Source organism: Rhinatrema bivittatum, chromosome 10, assembly GCF_901001135.1.
Source record: "Rhinatrema bivittatum chromosome 10, aRhiBiv1.1, whole genome shotgun sequence".
In the NCBI taxonomy this organism is placed as follows: domain Eukaryota; kingdom Metazoa; phylum Chordata; class Amphibia; order Gymnophiona; family Rhinatrematidae; genus Rhinatrema; species Rhinatrema bivittatum.
The window spans coordinates 49,629,117-49,644,024 of record NC_042624.1 but is presented as its reverse complement, the minus strand read 5'-3'; positions in this window follow the sequence as shown (position 1 = coordinate 49,644,024).

The following is a 14,908-nucleotide window of genomic DNA, read 5'->3' as shown; positions in this document are numbered from 1 at the left end:
GTCTTGGAAGCCTCCCTAGTCTGGGGCAAGGAGGTGCAGCTCCTCAGAGAAGCACCATCAGTAAAGCCTGAAGGTTGGTGTAGACCACCACTGTAGCAGCAGCCAAGCCATCTTTCCTTTCTCCCAGGTTTAGGCGCACCCAGCTGGGGAGATCTGAACCTGAATTCCCTGTGCCCCAGCACCGCAGACTGAAATACAGAGCCATTCAGAATGATTGTCTTTAAAGTTGTTCTGGAGAAAGAAGAAGATTCAACAGAAATTGTAATTGAAAGATAAGCTTTCATTCAGGCTCACATATTTTCTACTAAATTAAATTTGTCTGGCACCACGGCTCAAACTTGCTTAAGCCTTATTGCACTCGAGTGAATATTGTTTGATATTTTTATTCTTCCACTTGGATTATGAATTAGAAAAATAGCATTACTTTGTATCCTGGTGATGCTAAAGCATTTCATATTAAATGAACCATTTCCCTTATGGAAAGGGGAAAAAAAAACCCATTTAATCCAGAAGCTAAAATGTGGAGGTGCTTTATTTCTCATAGTTTTCTCAGAATAAAAGTGAAAGATGATCATTTAGAATAAATTGCATTGAATCAGAAATATGCTATTATGTGGAAAAATAAATAAATAATATATGCTGTACTTATTCTTTAAGGGGGCAATTTTCAAAGCCACATATGTGCATAAAACCCACATTTATGCAGGTAAACGATTGTGCTGAAATAGCCTGCAACTGAGGGTCTGAAGAAGCACATGAGTAACCCAGTTATGCACTTAAGGGTAGTTTTTAAAATGTGTGCGCACATGTCCATGTGCACATGGCTATTTTATAACATGCATGTCGGATTTTCATGTCCGCAAGCACAAGTGCAAATGGGTGGCCTGCTTTGCATGCGGGAGGGGGGAATTTTAGAATAATATGCACGGCGACGCAAGTAGGGCTTCCCCAGTTCCCTCCCAGTCCACTCCAATAAAGAACCACACTGGGAGGAAACTTACTTACCACTAATCCTATCCTTCCTCCCTCATCCCCTCTCCTCCTCAACCCCAAACTAACCTTACCTATCCCCATTTTCTAATTTAAGTACTTACTGCTCCTCCGGAGCATAAGTAAACTCCGCGCACTGGCTGGCTGCCGGCATGCACTTCCCTGGGACAGTGACTAATGGCACTGTTCCGGCTGTTGTGAGTGAGCTGTTTAGTGGACCCTTGGGCCGACCTGTGAGAGACTGCAGAGAGGTGTACTATAGTCTCTAGTGAGTGACAGTTTGGGAGGCGGGTACCAGGCAGGAGCTGGACGTGAGCTTCACCCTGGAAGCCGGTACTTCTCCGGGAGGAGCCCGTAGGAGCCCAGCCACTGGGACTTAGGTGATCCACCCTGGGAGCCGGTACTCCCTCGGGAGGAGCCAGTAGGAGCCCAGCCACTGGGACTTAGGAGATCACGGAAGCTGGAGCTGAAGCGGGCAGGCAGGAATCAGCGGTCAGGCAGGAACTGAAGCAGGCTGGGCCCGAAGCAAGCAGGAACTGAAGCAGGACTGGCTACTGGAACCAGACAGGAGCTGTAGCAGGACTGGCTACTGGAGCCAGACAGGAGCTGAAGCAGGGCTGGCTATTGGAACCAGACAGGAGCTGAAGCAGGGCTGGCTACTGGAACCAGACAGGAGCTGAAACAGGACTGGCTACAGGAGTTACTGCAAGCAAGCCAGACAGAAGCAAGACTTGGGCATGAAGTGAAACAAGTCTCAGGCAGGAACGGAGTTGCTAACGCAGTAGCATACTCCGGGGCACGGCGCAACAGAGAACCGCAAGGAACCCTGTTGCAAGGCAAAGTCCTGGGCTCCACGGCGGCCTTACATAGGCCACAGCGTCTGACATCACGGATAGGGCGGAGCCTTCAGTGGCGGGAAACAGCCTTCATAAGCGCCTAGGGAGAAGGCGTCCAGGCAGGGCTTCTCAGTGGCGTCCCCCCCGCGGGGATGCCGCGAAACAGGCCACAGACCCTCAGAGATGGGCCGGGACCAAGGAGGTAAGGTCCTAGTTGCGGCTGCTGCGACTGGGACCGCAACAGTACCTCCCCTCTTACGCCCCCTCTTAGCAGGCCCGGGTTTACCTGGATGGTCTTGATGGAAGGCTTTCAGTAAGTCCTTATCAAGGATGTTGCGGGCTGGCTCCCACGTGTTATCCTCAGATCCACAACCTTCCCAGGCGATGAGGTACTCCCAGCTGCATTGATGAAATCTGACATCTAGAACCTCCCGAACTTGGTAGGTGGTATCTCCTGGCACGGAAGGATCCGCAGATTCGGGAGCTCGGGGATGGTACCTGAAGAGGATGAGAGGCTTCAAAAGCGACACATGGAAGACATTGTGCACATGCATAAAGGAGAGTAAGCACAAGTGATAGGAAACAGCTCCTACGTGCTCAGCAACGTGGGATGGTCCGGAGAATCTGGGGGCGAGTCTGTGGGAAGGAATATGAAGTTGTAGATTCTTTGTACTCAGCCAAACACGGTCCCCTGGGAGGTAGACTGGTGCTGGCTGACGGTGGCTGTCTGCCCATTTTCTGGCAGCGCGGGCAGCTCTTTGCATCTTCTTTTGGATGGACGTCCAGATGGCAAGTAGCTGGCAGGCAGAGAGTTGCACTGCTGGCAGTGCGCTGGGTTCAGGCAAGGGCAAGGGCGGCCGAAGTTGCTTCCCATAGACAGCTAGGAAGGGGGAGCTTCCTGTAGCGGAGTGTGTATGATTGTATGAAAATTCCGCCCATGGGAGTAGTTTGGCCCAATCGTCTTGTCTTTCGTTTACAAAGGAATGCAGGAAGGTCTTCAGGGTCTGGTTCGTACGTTCGATCTGCCCGTTACTCTGAGGGTGGAAAGCTGATGAGAGTCTCAACTGAACCTTGAAGCGTTTACATAACGCCTTCCAGTAGCGGGCGGTGAATTGTGGTCCTCGGTCTGATACGATGTCCTGGGGAAGACCAGGAAGTCAGAACACATGTTGAACAAACAGATTAGCCAAGTCGGGCGCTGAAGGCAATTTCGACAGGGGCACAAAATGTGCCATTTTGGAGAACCGGTCCACAACAACCCAGGTGACCGTGTTCCCGTCTGATGCTGGGAGATCCACCACAAAGTCAGTGGATAGGTGCATCCAGGGCTCCACCGGGATAGGCAAAGGGTGTAACAATCCTCTAGGTTTCCCGCCAAGCGGTTTCTGCAATGTGCAGGTGGGGCAGGAGTCGATGAAGAGACGAACATCTTGTCTTACCATTGGCCACCAATAGTACTGGTTAAGGAGGTCTAGGGTCCCGGTACGGCCCGCATGCCCTCCAGTGAGAGATTTGTGAGCCCATGCCAGCACGGCCCTTCGAGAGCGGCGTGGGACTACGGTTTTTTCTTAGGAAGACACGGAGGTGGCGGTGAGACACACCTTCCTGGGATCTATAATGTACTGGGGCGTCTCAGGAGTCTCTTCAACCTCGGTGGACCGCGACAGGTCGTCTGCTCACACATTTTTTGAGCCAGGGTGATATCGCAGAGTGAAGTCAAACCGGTCAAAGAACAAAGACAACCGGGCTTGTCTCAGGTTCAGGCGCTGGGCTTGGCATAGGAAAGAGAGATTTCTTATGATCCGTGTAAATGGTGAAGGGGTGATTGGCTCCCTCCAACCACTGCCTCCATTCTTCCAGGGTGAGTTTCACGGTGAGGAGTTCTTTGTCGCCAACCCTGTAATTACTCTCAGCCGGGGAGAACCTCCTTGAATAATAGGAACATGGGAGAATCTGTCCTGTGTCGGAGTGCTGGCTCAACACTGCTCCAACAGCTACATTCGAGGCATCAACCTCAACCATGAACGGCCGACTGGGATCAGGATGGCGGAGGCATGTGTCTTGTAGGAAGGAGCTTTTCAGATCTTCGAAGGCTTGGCAGGCCAGTCCACCGCATTGGCTCCCTTCCGGGTGAGCGCAGTCAGAGGAGCCACTATGCGGGAATAGCCGGGGATGAAATGCCGATAAAAGTTAGCAAAGCCAAGGAAACGTCATAACGCCTTGAGGCCCCTCGGCTGCGTCCAGTTCCTAATTGCAGCGACTTTCTCTGGATCCATCTGGAAGCCGTCAGCCAAAACAATATACCCCAGGAATGGCAAGGAAGTTTTTTCAAAGCTGCATTTCTCAAGCTTAGCATATAAGCTGTGCTCTTTGAGTATTTGGAGCACCTGGCGAACATGCTGGCGGTGCGTAGGCAGGTCACGGGAGTAGATCAGGACGTCATCGAGGTAGACGATCACACAGATGTTGAGTAACTCCCGTAGCACCTCATTCATCAGCTGCTGGAAGACCGCTGGGGCGTTACAAAGGCCAAAGGGCATTACGAGGTATTCGTAATGCCCATTCCGGGTATTGAATGTGGTCTTCCATTCGTCTCCGGGATGGATTCTAAGTTGTAGGCCCTGCGTAGATCCAACTTAGTAAAGACTCTTGCGCCTTGGAGCCGATCAAGCAGCTCTGGGATCAACGGGAGAGGGTAGCGGTCCCGTTTCGTGATTGCGTTGAGACCTCGGTAGTCAATACAGGGCCTCAGGGAGCCATCTTTCTTGCTGATGAAAAAGAATCCTGCCCCGGCAGGCGACTTTGACGGGCAAATGAATCCTTTCGCCAAATTCTCAGTGATGTACTTGGACATGGCCCTTGTCTCGGGCAGGGACAAGGGTACACCCTACCCCGAGGTGGCATGGTTCCGGGCAACAAGTCAATAGCACAGTCATATGGACAGTGCTGCGGAAGGATTTCTGCTTTTGTCTTCGAGAAGACATTGGTAAAGTCCTCATATGGAGCTGGAGGTCCAAGGGCAGAGTGCAAAAGCAGGAGTGCTGGAGGTTTGGGAACCTTCATACAATGCGAGAGGCAATAGGGGCTCCACTTAGTGATTTGCAGAGTATACCACTGGATCACAGGCGAGTGCTTTTGGAGCCACGGCAGGCCCAGCACCATGGGGTGGGCAGCCTTTTTGAGAATCAGGAAGGCTATCTCCTCCGAGTGGATTGCCCCAGTGTGGACTGTGATGGGAGCCGTTGCAATCACTATGCAACCTGGAAGGAGCGTTCCCTGAATGGAGGTAATTCGAAGCGGAACCTCTCGTTTCTGCGTTGGCATCTGCAGTTGGGAGACCAAGTCTTGCTGGATAAAATTACCTCTGACTCCGGAATCCAGGAAGGCGAGGGTTTCCAAAGACCCTCTGGGAAATTCCAAGGTAATAGGTATCATACTCTGAGGAGCTGTGGCACAACCTAGGAGGAGCTCCTCCCGACCTCCTAGGTTCTGGAGTTTTCCGCACGCTCCTGACAGCATGCCAAGAAATGGCCTTTCTGACCACGGTAAAGGCACAAGCCCATCGAGCGGCGGCGCTGTCTCTATCTTCAGGGGAGAGCGGGGCACCTCCCAGCTGCATGGGTTCAGAGGCAGAAACATCAGGACGGGCAGGCCTGGGTGAAGGCAGTGGGCGTGAGGAACTGCGGGCAGGGCTGTGCTTAGTCGTGAGTAATTCTCGTGCTCGCTGTTGCAGGCGGCGATCGATGCGGGCAGCCATGTTAATGAGGGCATTAAGATCTTCCGGGAGATCCCGGGGTGGCAATCTCGTCCTTGATGTGCCCTGACAACCCTTCCAAGAAAATGGCTTTATGGCTATCATCCTGCCAACCTACTTCCTGAGCAAGAGTTCTAAAGTCCATAGCATAGTCCGCCAGGGAATGGTATCCTTGGCGAAGCTGTAGCAAATCCGACGTAGCTGAGGCCTGGCGGGCTGGTTCGTCAAAGGCTTGGCGAAGGTTGGTGACAAAACTGCTGCAAGTCGTCCAAGGAGGAGTCGTTACGCTCCCAAAGGGGGGAGGCCCACACCAGGGCCTTTCCATCAAGTAGGAGAGAATGTACGCTAATTTGACGGAATCCATGGGAAACTGCCGGGGCAATAGAGAGAAGCACATGAAACACTGGTTCAAGAAACCCCAGCAGATCCTAGCATCTCCAGCATAGCGAGCAGGGTGGCGGCAGCTCTGAGTCACGGATGAGGCTGCATTTCTCGGGTCTCAAACCCACAGCAGGCAAAGAACGAGTATCGTGGGCATCCATTCGGGCAGCCAGTTGCCCAACAGATTCGGCCAGGACATCCAGGTATTGTTGTTGCTGTTGTAGCTGTAAAGCCAACCCAGGAAGATCCTGGGGTCCTGGTACCTCGGCCGAGTCCATGGCCTTGCAATCTGTTGTGAGTGAGCTGTTTAGTGGACCCTTGGGCCGACCTGTGAGAGACTGGGAGAGGTGTACTATAGTCTCTAGTGAGTGACAGGTCAGGAGGCGGATACCAGGCAGGAGCTGGACGTGAGCTTCACCCTGGAAGCCGGTACTCCCCCGGGAGGAGCCCGTAGGAGCCCAGCCGCTGGGACTTAGGAGATCACGGAAGCTGGAGCTGGAGCGGGCAGGCAGGGATCAGCGGTTAGGCAGGAACTGAAGCAGGCTGGGACTGAAGCAGCAGGAAATGAAGCAGGACTGGCTACTGGAACCAGACAGGAGCTGTAGCAGGACTGGCTACTGGAACCAGATAGGAGCTGAAGCAGGACTGGCCACTGAAGCCAGACAGGAGCTGAAGCAGGACTGGCTACTGGAGTTAAGCTGGAACTGAAGCAGAACAGGTTACTGCAAGCAAGCCAGACAGAAGCAAGACTTGGGCACGGAGTGAAACAAGTCTCAGGCAGGAACGGAGTTGCTAACACAATAGCACACTCCGGGGCACGGAGCAACAGAGAACTGCAAGGAACCTCATTGCAAGGCAAAGTCCTGGGCTCCGCGGCGGCCTTACATAGGATGTCATCAGCATAAATTTTAAATTCTTCCACAAATAATAAAATAATGTCACATAAAGGCTGTACATTGAGATTACACAACATGGAGGATAAAGCTGTACCCTGCGGTACCCCCTTATCGAGCCTTCCATGATGAGAATGACTGTTTACCCTTAACTTGAAAATGACATCCCGACAGATATGAACAAAACCATAATAAAACAGTATCTCCAATTCACAAAACATGTAATTGGTCTAACAGGATGGAATGATCAACACAATAAAATGCCACTGAGATATCCAAAGAAACTAGGATCACAGAATAGCCCTGGTCAAAATGCAACAAAATATATTTTTATTTATTTGTTTATTTATTTAATTCTTTTATATACCAACCTTCATGACATGAATCATATCAAATCGGTTTACAATGAACCAGGGGTTAACATATTTAACAACTGATTAACAATAGGACTTTAACAGGAGGCAAAAGTTACATTTAACAAGGTGTAGCAAAAACTTGGAAACAGGAAGGAAGACAAGAAGGAGGAAGGGAGAGAATAACCATTTTGTATAGATAAATAACATTTTGTATAAATAAAGGCGGATGAGCTACATAAAATATAATCTGATAGACCCAATAATAACTTTTCAGTGCTATGAGAAGCTTGAAAGATGCATGCTCTCAAAAACTCAGGCCTAGATTTATCATTTTGCTATAAAATTTGTGAAAAATAGTGCCTGTGATAAAAAGGGGAGTAGTTAGGATAATTTTCCTGATACCACATGACTATTTTACCGCAACACATGTTAACTTTATCGCACCTTGTGATATTCATATCACACACTGAAAAGTGCCCAGACATTTTGGGCTGCTGCTGGTGAGAAAGAGAAAGAAAGAGACTCTTTATAAGGCTCTCATTTATTTATTTGCATATTTAGACATTTTTATACCATCATTCCATGTATGGATTACAATGGTTTACAAAGTGATATTCATAGTTATAGATTCAGCAAATAAATTACAAAAAACGGTTACAGAGTTGATATTCATGGGTAGGTATTAATATTCATTTAAGAAGAATTTCTCTTACATATGGAATTAAACTAGTACATAAGACAGTGAATATTGATATTTACAAACAAAATGGTAGTTTTCACATCTTTCTGTGGGTTGTTTTGAGAATCTTGCATACTTTCATTTGATTTATTCTTCATGATTCATTTATTATTTTTTTATCTTTCTAGTTTTTGTGGTTCTGTCTAATCTGATATTTTTAAGTTAAATTATATGCATTTTTGAAAAGCTATGTTTTTAATTCACTTTTTAATTTCTTTCTCACTGGTAAAATACGAAACATCTCAGGCAGAGAATTCCAGAGCTTTGGACTCACTATGGAGAGTACTCCATCTCTTATTTGCATCAGATGTGTGCTCTGTATTGTAGGAAAAGACAGTAGACCTTTATTTTGATATCTTAATATTCTCTGAGGATTGTAAGGTTGTAGTATCACTCCTAACAAGCTGGTGTTGTGGAATAAATAATGCTGAATATTATCATTAGGATTTTATAGTAGATTCTGTATTGACTAATATGTGTGCCTCCCCAGAGGTGCTTTCTCTCTCTCTCTCTCCCCCCTTCTTCCTTCTCCCTGCCCAAAATGGGATTTGCGATAAATATTGCAAATCCCAGTTCAGCCATTATCTACAGCATAACACCAGGAAAAAAGGTGTAATTAAATCCCATGATAGCATGCGTTACACTATTGCACGCAACATTAACCACCCTTCATTTTTATTTACTCGCCCAAACTCCTCCCATACTCCACACACTTGACTAAATTTTGCAAATTTGCATACACATCTTGCGATGCATTATTTATCACATGCGTTATGGTATTATCATGGGTGTTAGGGCCCTAACACAAGACGTTCTGCTCATCTCATAGAACGTTTGAGCTGAATGAGTTCAGATGAAAACTACCACACACAATGTCTCAAAAGAAGCAATTTGGTTTCTTTAAATGGGGCAATACAATCCAGCGTTGTAGTAAGGGCACAGTTGAACGAAATTATAGTCTGATTGATATCATTAACCTCTAAGTTCAAACTTGGACATGAGTAAACTGGAAAATCCATGTACATACACTGTTTACTCCCCAAACTAAAGACATCCCAAGGTACAACTCCTTTATAACCTGGCAAAAATACATGGATTGTGGTAGCCAGCATGTATTGTTAGCTGACAATTTTAGACACACTAATTTACGTGAACACATTATTATTTCCTGTATAAAGCTGTGAATATTGCCCACACTATGGATATGATAATTTTGGCTTCCTGCAGTGAATCAAGCTGAATTTTTTTTTTTCATTTCTAAAATATGTAAAGCCTTTTCCTGCTAGACATAAATCTTAAATGTAATGATAAAGATCCTGTTTATATCTCTAAACAAAGTAAATGTAATTTTCCATAATTGAGTTTCTTTGTAAGAATTTCTAGCGTTAGATTATTTAAACCTAATCTTCTATGAATTAGGAATGTGGTTTTAAAATAACACAGAAAATGCAACACAATAATTTGTTTTGTGTCATTTCCAATCCAAAATGACACAAAACCTTTCAAAAGTGTACTGCATTTTCTGTGGCATTTTGTTCCTTGGGTCTGCCTTGTGGTTAATTTGAGCAAGTCTCACCTCTTCCTTCTAGCAGATAATTTTGAGATCCATGTTCCTAGTTTATCTGGCTGAACAAATTAACCAGATAAACTTATAGAGCTAATATATTCAAGATATTCAGTGGCACAGACATGCTGCTAAATATACCTAGATTACTTAAATGTTACTTATCTCAGACGGCTGAGGAGTATATGATAGAGGTGTTTAAAACCATGAGAGGTCTAGAATGGGTAGATGTGAATCGGTTACTCTTTCAGATAATAGAAAGACTAGGGGGCACTCCATGAAGTTAGCATGTGGCACATTTAAGACTAATCGGAGAAAGTTCTTTTTTTACTCAATGCACAATTAAACTCTGGAATTTGTTGCCAGAGGATGTGGTTAGTGCAGTTAGTATAGCTGTGTTTAAAAAAGGATTGGATAAGTTCTGGGAGGAGAAGTCCATTACCTGCTATTAATTAAGTTGATTTAGATAATAACCACCGCTATTACTAGCAATGGTAGCATGGAATAGACTTATTTTTTGGGTACTTGCCAGGTTCTTATGGCCTGGATTGGCCACTGTTAGAAACAGGATGCTGGGCTTGATGGACTCTTGGTCTGACCCAGTATGGCATGTTCTAATGTTCTTATGTTAGGGATGTGAATCGTTTTTTGATGATTTAAAAAAATCGTCAGATATTTTTTAAATCGTCAAAAATTGTTAGAGTCGCAATACAATAGAAATTCCCCTGATTTATCGTGAAAAATCGTAAATCGGGGGAGGGGAGGGTGGGAAAACCGGCACACCAAAACAACCCCTAAACCCACCCCGACCCTTTAAAACAAATCCCCCACCCTCCCGAACCCCCCCCCCAAAATGTTTTAAATTACCTGGTGGTCCAGTGGGGGGGGGGGGGGTCCCGGTGCGATCTCTCGCTCTCGGGCCATCGGCGCCATTTTGACTGCCACTAATATAAATGGCGCCGATGGCCCGATAAAAAAAACCAAACACCCGACCCTTTAAAATGACCCCCTTATCTTCCCCCCTCCAAAAAAAGGTTTTAAAATTACCTGGTGGTCCAGCGGGAGTGCGGGGAGCGATCTCCCGCTCTCAGGCCATCGGCTGCATTAATAAAAATGGCGCCAATGGCCCATTGCCCTTACCATGTGACAGGGCAAAGGTAGCGCCGGCGCCATTTTGAATATTGGCAATACGGCCTGAGTGCAGGAGATTGCTCCCGGACCCCCACTGGACCCCCAGGGACTTTTGGCCACCTTGGGGGGGCCTCCTGACCCCCACAAGACTTGTCAAAAGTCCAGCGGGGGTCCGGGAGCGACCTCCTGCATTCGGGCTGTATTGCCAGTATTAAAAATGGCGCCGGCGCTACCTTTGCCCTCACTATGTCATAGGGGCCGATGGTCGATGGTTGGCCCCTGTGATATAGTGAGGGCAAAGGTAGCGCCGGCGCCATTTTGAATACTGGCAATACGGCCCGAGTGCAGGAGGTTGCTCCCAGACTCCCGCTGGACTTTTGGCAAGTCTTGTGGGGTTCAGGAGGCCCCCCCAAGCTGGCCAAAAGTCCCTGGAGGTCCAGCGGGGGTCCGGGAGCGATCTCCTGCACTCAGGCCGTATTGCCAATATTCAAAATGGTGCTGGCGCTACCTTTGCCCTGTCACATGGTAAGGGCAAAGGGCCATCGGCGCCATTTTTATTAACGAAGCCGATGGCTTGAGAGCGGGAGATCGCTCCCCGTGCTCCCGCTGGACCACCAGGTAATTTTAAAAGGTTTTTTGGGGGTTCTGGAGGGTGGGGGAGGGTTTTTTGATTATCGAATTGGGCGCAGCCGATAATCAGAACTCAAATTGGGCTGGGCGATAAAAATTTTAAGATTTGGATCGGAACCGGAACCGATCAGATTCCGGTTCTGATTCACATCTCTATCTTATGTTCTTATCTGGCTAACTGTTACAAGCGCAGAGGTGCAGTGGCTTCTGGTGGGAGATGTGAGCCCTTGGATCACCATGCCACTCAGGGAGGAGCCCCGAGAGCACAGCGAGAGGTGAGCCGATGCAAGCATGGGAAAACAAGGAGCAAAACAAGACTGGAACAAGGACAAGGAGACTGAAAATCTGACCCTCTACCGGACCTGCATGCCTCAGGAAGACCAGCAATGCATGGAAAAGATAGATCAGACTTCAAGCTGGATTTTATAGATGTGAAGATGGAACTCCAGAAGAGTAAGTAGACAAACTTACAAGTGCCAGCTGCTTTTGGATAGCAGTGGTGTCAGGAGGACACGGATGGAATTCTGATGCATATAGCTGGATGCAACTTTTGTCTAAAGAAGATGGTGAATTCAAGGCTGAAGAAGAAGAAGGCAAGAATGAAGAAGCTCAGGATTGCTGCTTCCAGGCTTGCATGGCTAGATGAGAAAGACTTTACAGTTTGGTACGAGAGTGTTGTATCTTGGGAAATCCAGGAGCTACTACAAGCTTTCACAGGATGGCGAAGTTGTTCTCAAGGAACTTAATGGCCAGTAGGTGTCGCTGTGACACTACTCAAGGAACTGTTTTGCTGAAGGGGATTGCTCAAAAGACTGTGAAGAGCGGCAACCCCACTGCACAGGAACAAATGGAGCAGGCAGGCTTCGGGAGCAGCCTCCAGGCCGCAGGTTCACATCAGAGTGGCAGTGGCCTCCCGTCGCCGCTCAGGAGGGACTTTGGCAGCAGTTCCTCGCAGCAAGAGGAGCTGGCTGGTGCGGCCTCCAGGCCGCATGAAGATGGCGTCGGCGGTGGCCCTGCCGCATGGGAGGCTCTGCTTGCAGTGCTTCAGCCTCGAAGAAGGTGGAAGAGAGGCAGGCACTAGCAGGGATGGCTTCCCTGCTGCATAAGGACCCCGGCAGCGGCTCCAGCCACGAAGACGAAAGCAGAAGTGGCGGCGACAGCCACAGCCACGAAGGACGGCTCCCGGCAGGCTCGGAAGCAGCGGCAGCAGTCCGGGCCATGCGGGTGTGGCAGCAGCGGCAGCCTCCTGGCCGTTTAGGTGGTCGACAGCACGGCGATCCAGGCCGTGACTGCCATGGTACAGCTTCAGCGTTGGCGGCCACTATGCCGCATCAGAAGGCAGCACAACAAGGGGTAAGTGGGTGAAGAGGCTTGCCCTTGGAATGGGCTCCATGGGCAGGAATCGTAACACTAACTTTGACATGCTCAATAGCAGGTTTACCTTATCTGGCTAACCTAGCTGCATAAGTCTATATATTGCTACTAATAATTGCGGATAAATAGCTCCTCCCTGTTACACCCTCATCCTGCCCACCAATTTGCTGGATAACTACTTGGCTGGATAAGTAGTTATCTAGCTAAATGGTGGCTGCTGAATGCAGCTGGATATTTAAAAGCCACCACTTAGCCGGTTAAGTCGGAACTTATCTGGCTATGGGGGTAAAACCAGGACTGAATCAGTCCTGAAGATATGAAGCCAGTTGGTTACCCTACCAATACCACCCCCTTTTCTTCACAATAGGGGAATAAGGTTCAAGTTTGAAAGAGGCTTTCTCCAAGGTTAAATACTAGAGGTGTGAATCGTGTGATCGATCGTCTTAACGATCGATTTTGGCTGGGGGGGGAGGGAAATCTTATCGTCGGGTTTTTTTGTTTTAAAAAATCGTTAAAAATCGTAAATCGGGGGAGGGCAGGAAAACCGGCACACCAAAAAAACCCTAAAACCAACCCCGAGCCTTTAAAAAAAATCCCCATCCTCCCGAATCCCCCCAAAATGTTTTAAATTACCTGGGGTCCATTGGGGGTTCCCGACGCGATCTCCATCTCTCTCTCTGGCCACGACTGCGTTGAGAAATGGCGCCGGTGGCCCTTTGCCCTTATCATGTGACAGGGCAAAGGTAGCGCCGGCGCCATTTTGTTTCCTGGCTCCCGATGTCACACCTGCTGGAGATCGCCCCTGGACCCCTGCTGGACCCCCAGGGACTTTTGGCCAGCTTGGGGGGGGCCTCCTGACCCCCCACAAGACTTGCCAAAAGTCCAGCGGGGGTCCGGGAGCGACCTCCTGCACGCGGGCCGTATTGCCAATATTCAAAATGGCGCCGGCGCTAACCTTTGCCCTCACTATGTCATACGGGCGACCGTATGACATAGTGAGGGCAAAGTGTGGGGGCGATCTCCAGCAGGCGTGATGTCGGGAGCCAGGATACAAATGACGCCGGCGCTACCTTCACCCTGTCACATGATAAGGGCAAAGGGCCACCGGCGCCATTTCTCAATGCAGCCGTGGCCAGAGAGAGAGAGAGAGAGAGAGAGGGAGATCGCGTCGGGACCCCCCCACTGGACCCCCAGGTAATTTAAAACATTTGGGAGGGGGTTCAGGAGGGTGGGGGATTTCTTTTAAAGGTTTGGGGTGGTTTTTAGGGTTTTTTGGTGTGCCGGTTTTCTCGCGCCCTATTTAACGATACAATACAAATGCCCCTGACGATAAATATGGGCATTTGTATTGTATCTGCTAACGATTTTGGACGATTTTAAAATTATCTGACGATAATTTTAATCATTCAAAAATGATTCACACCCCTATTAAATACCCATTTACCCATGGAAAATCCCATTGCAAATTTTCCCAATAAATAGTAACAAAGAATTTAACATAATCTCTTTATTGCAAGCTAGATGAGTCAAACATGATTGTCAAAAAGAGGATTGTTATAGAAAATATAGTTTACTCTTATAACATCCACCAATTATTTTGGAGATACATCTGTCATAGTCAGGATGCTGGGCTCAGTGGATATTCATCTGACCCTGCCTTATGGTTTTAACTGAGGTAGTAAGGGCAACATTGTAGTTCCTGCTCTCTCTCTCTCTCTCTCTCTTCTTGTGATTATTAAAGTTGTTAAGTGTCTAATATTCTGCCCCCTTATCAGATATACTGTCCAAGATAGATGACAACATAGTTAATAACAATTCCTCTCATACAATATGAAAATCTTTATTGAAACCTATCCTCTCTTGTGGTATTAAAAACATATTTTTTAAAAAAACATTTTGTAACCTCAAGGATTGCAATAATATATTTTCTTGTGTTCACAAAATTAGACTTCTTAGATATCATTTTCCCAGATATCTTGTTTAGGGCCTGATTTGCTAAGCTTTTTCCCATAGTCACAGGGAGGGTAATCTTGACCCATAGACATGGCCTTTTACAGAGCTGCCCACCTAATAGGCAGATGCAAGTACACATGTAGGCAAGGAGTTTTATCCACACTGAGCAGAGATGTTCCTGGACTGGGATTTAGGATTATGCACACTCTTTTGTATTTTCAAAACCATGCATGTGATATTTTTCCCCAAAAAAATCTTATACACATACATTAGCAGGTATAAACGTCTGTGGGTCAGGATTAGTGGG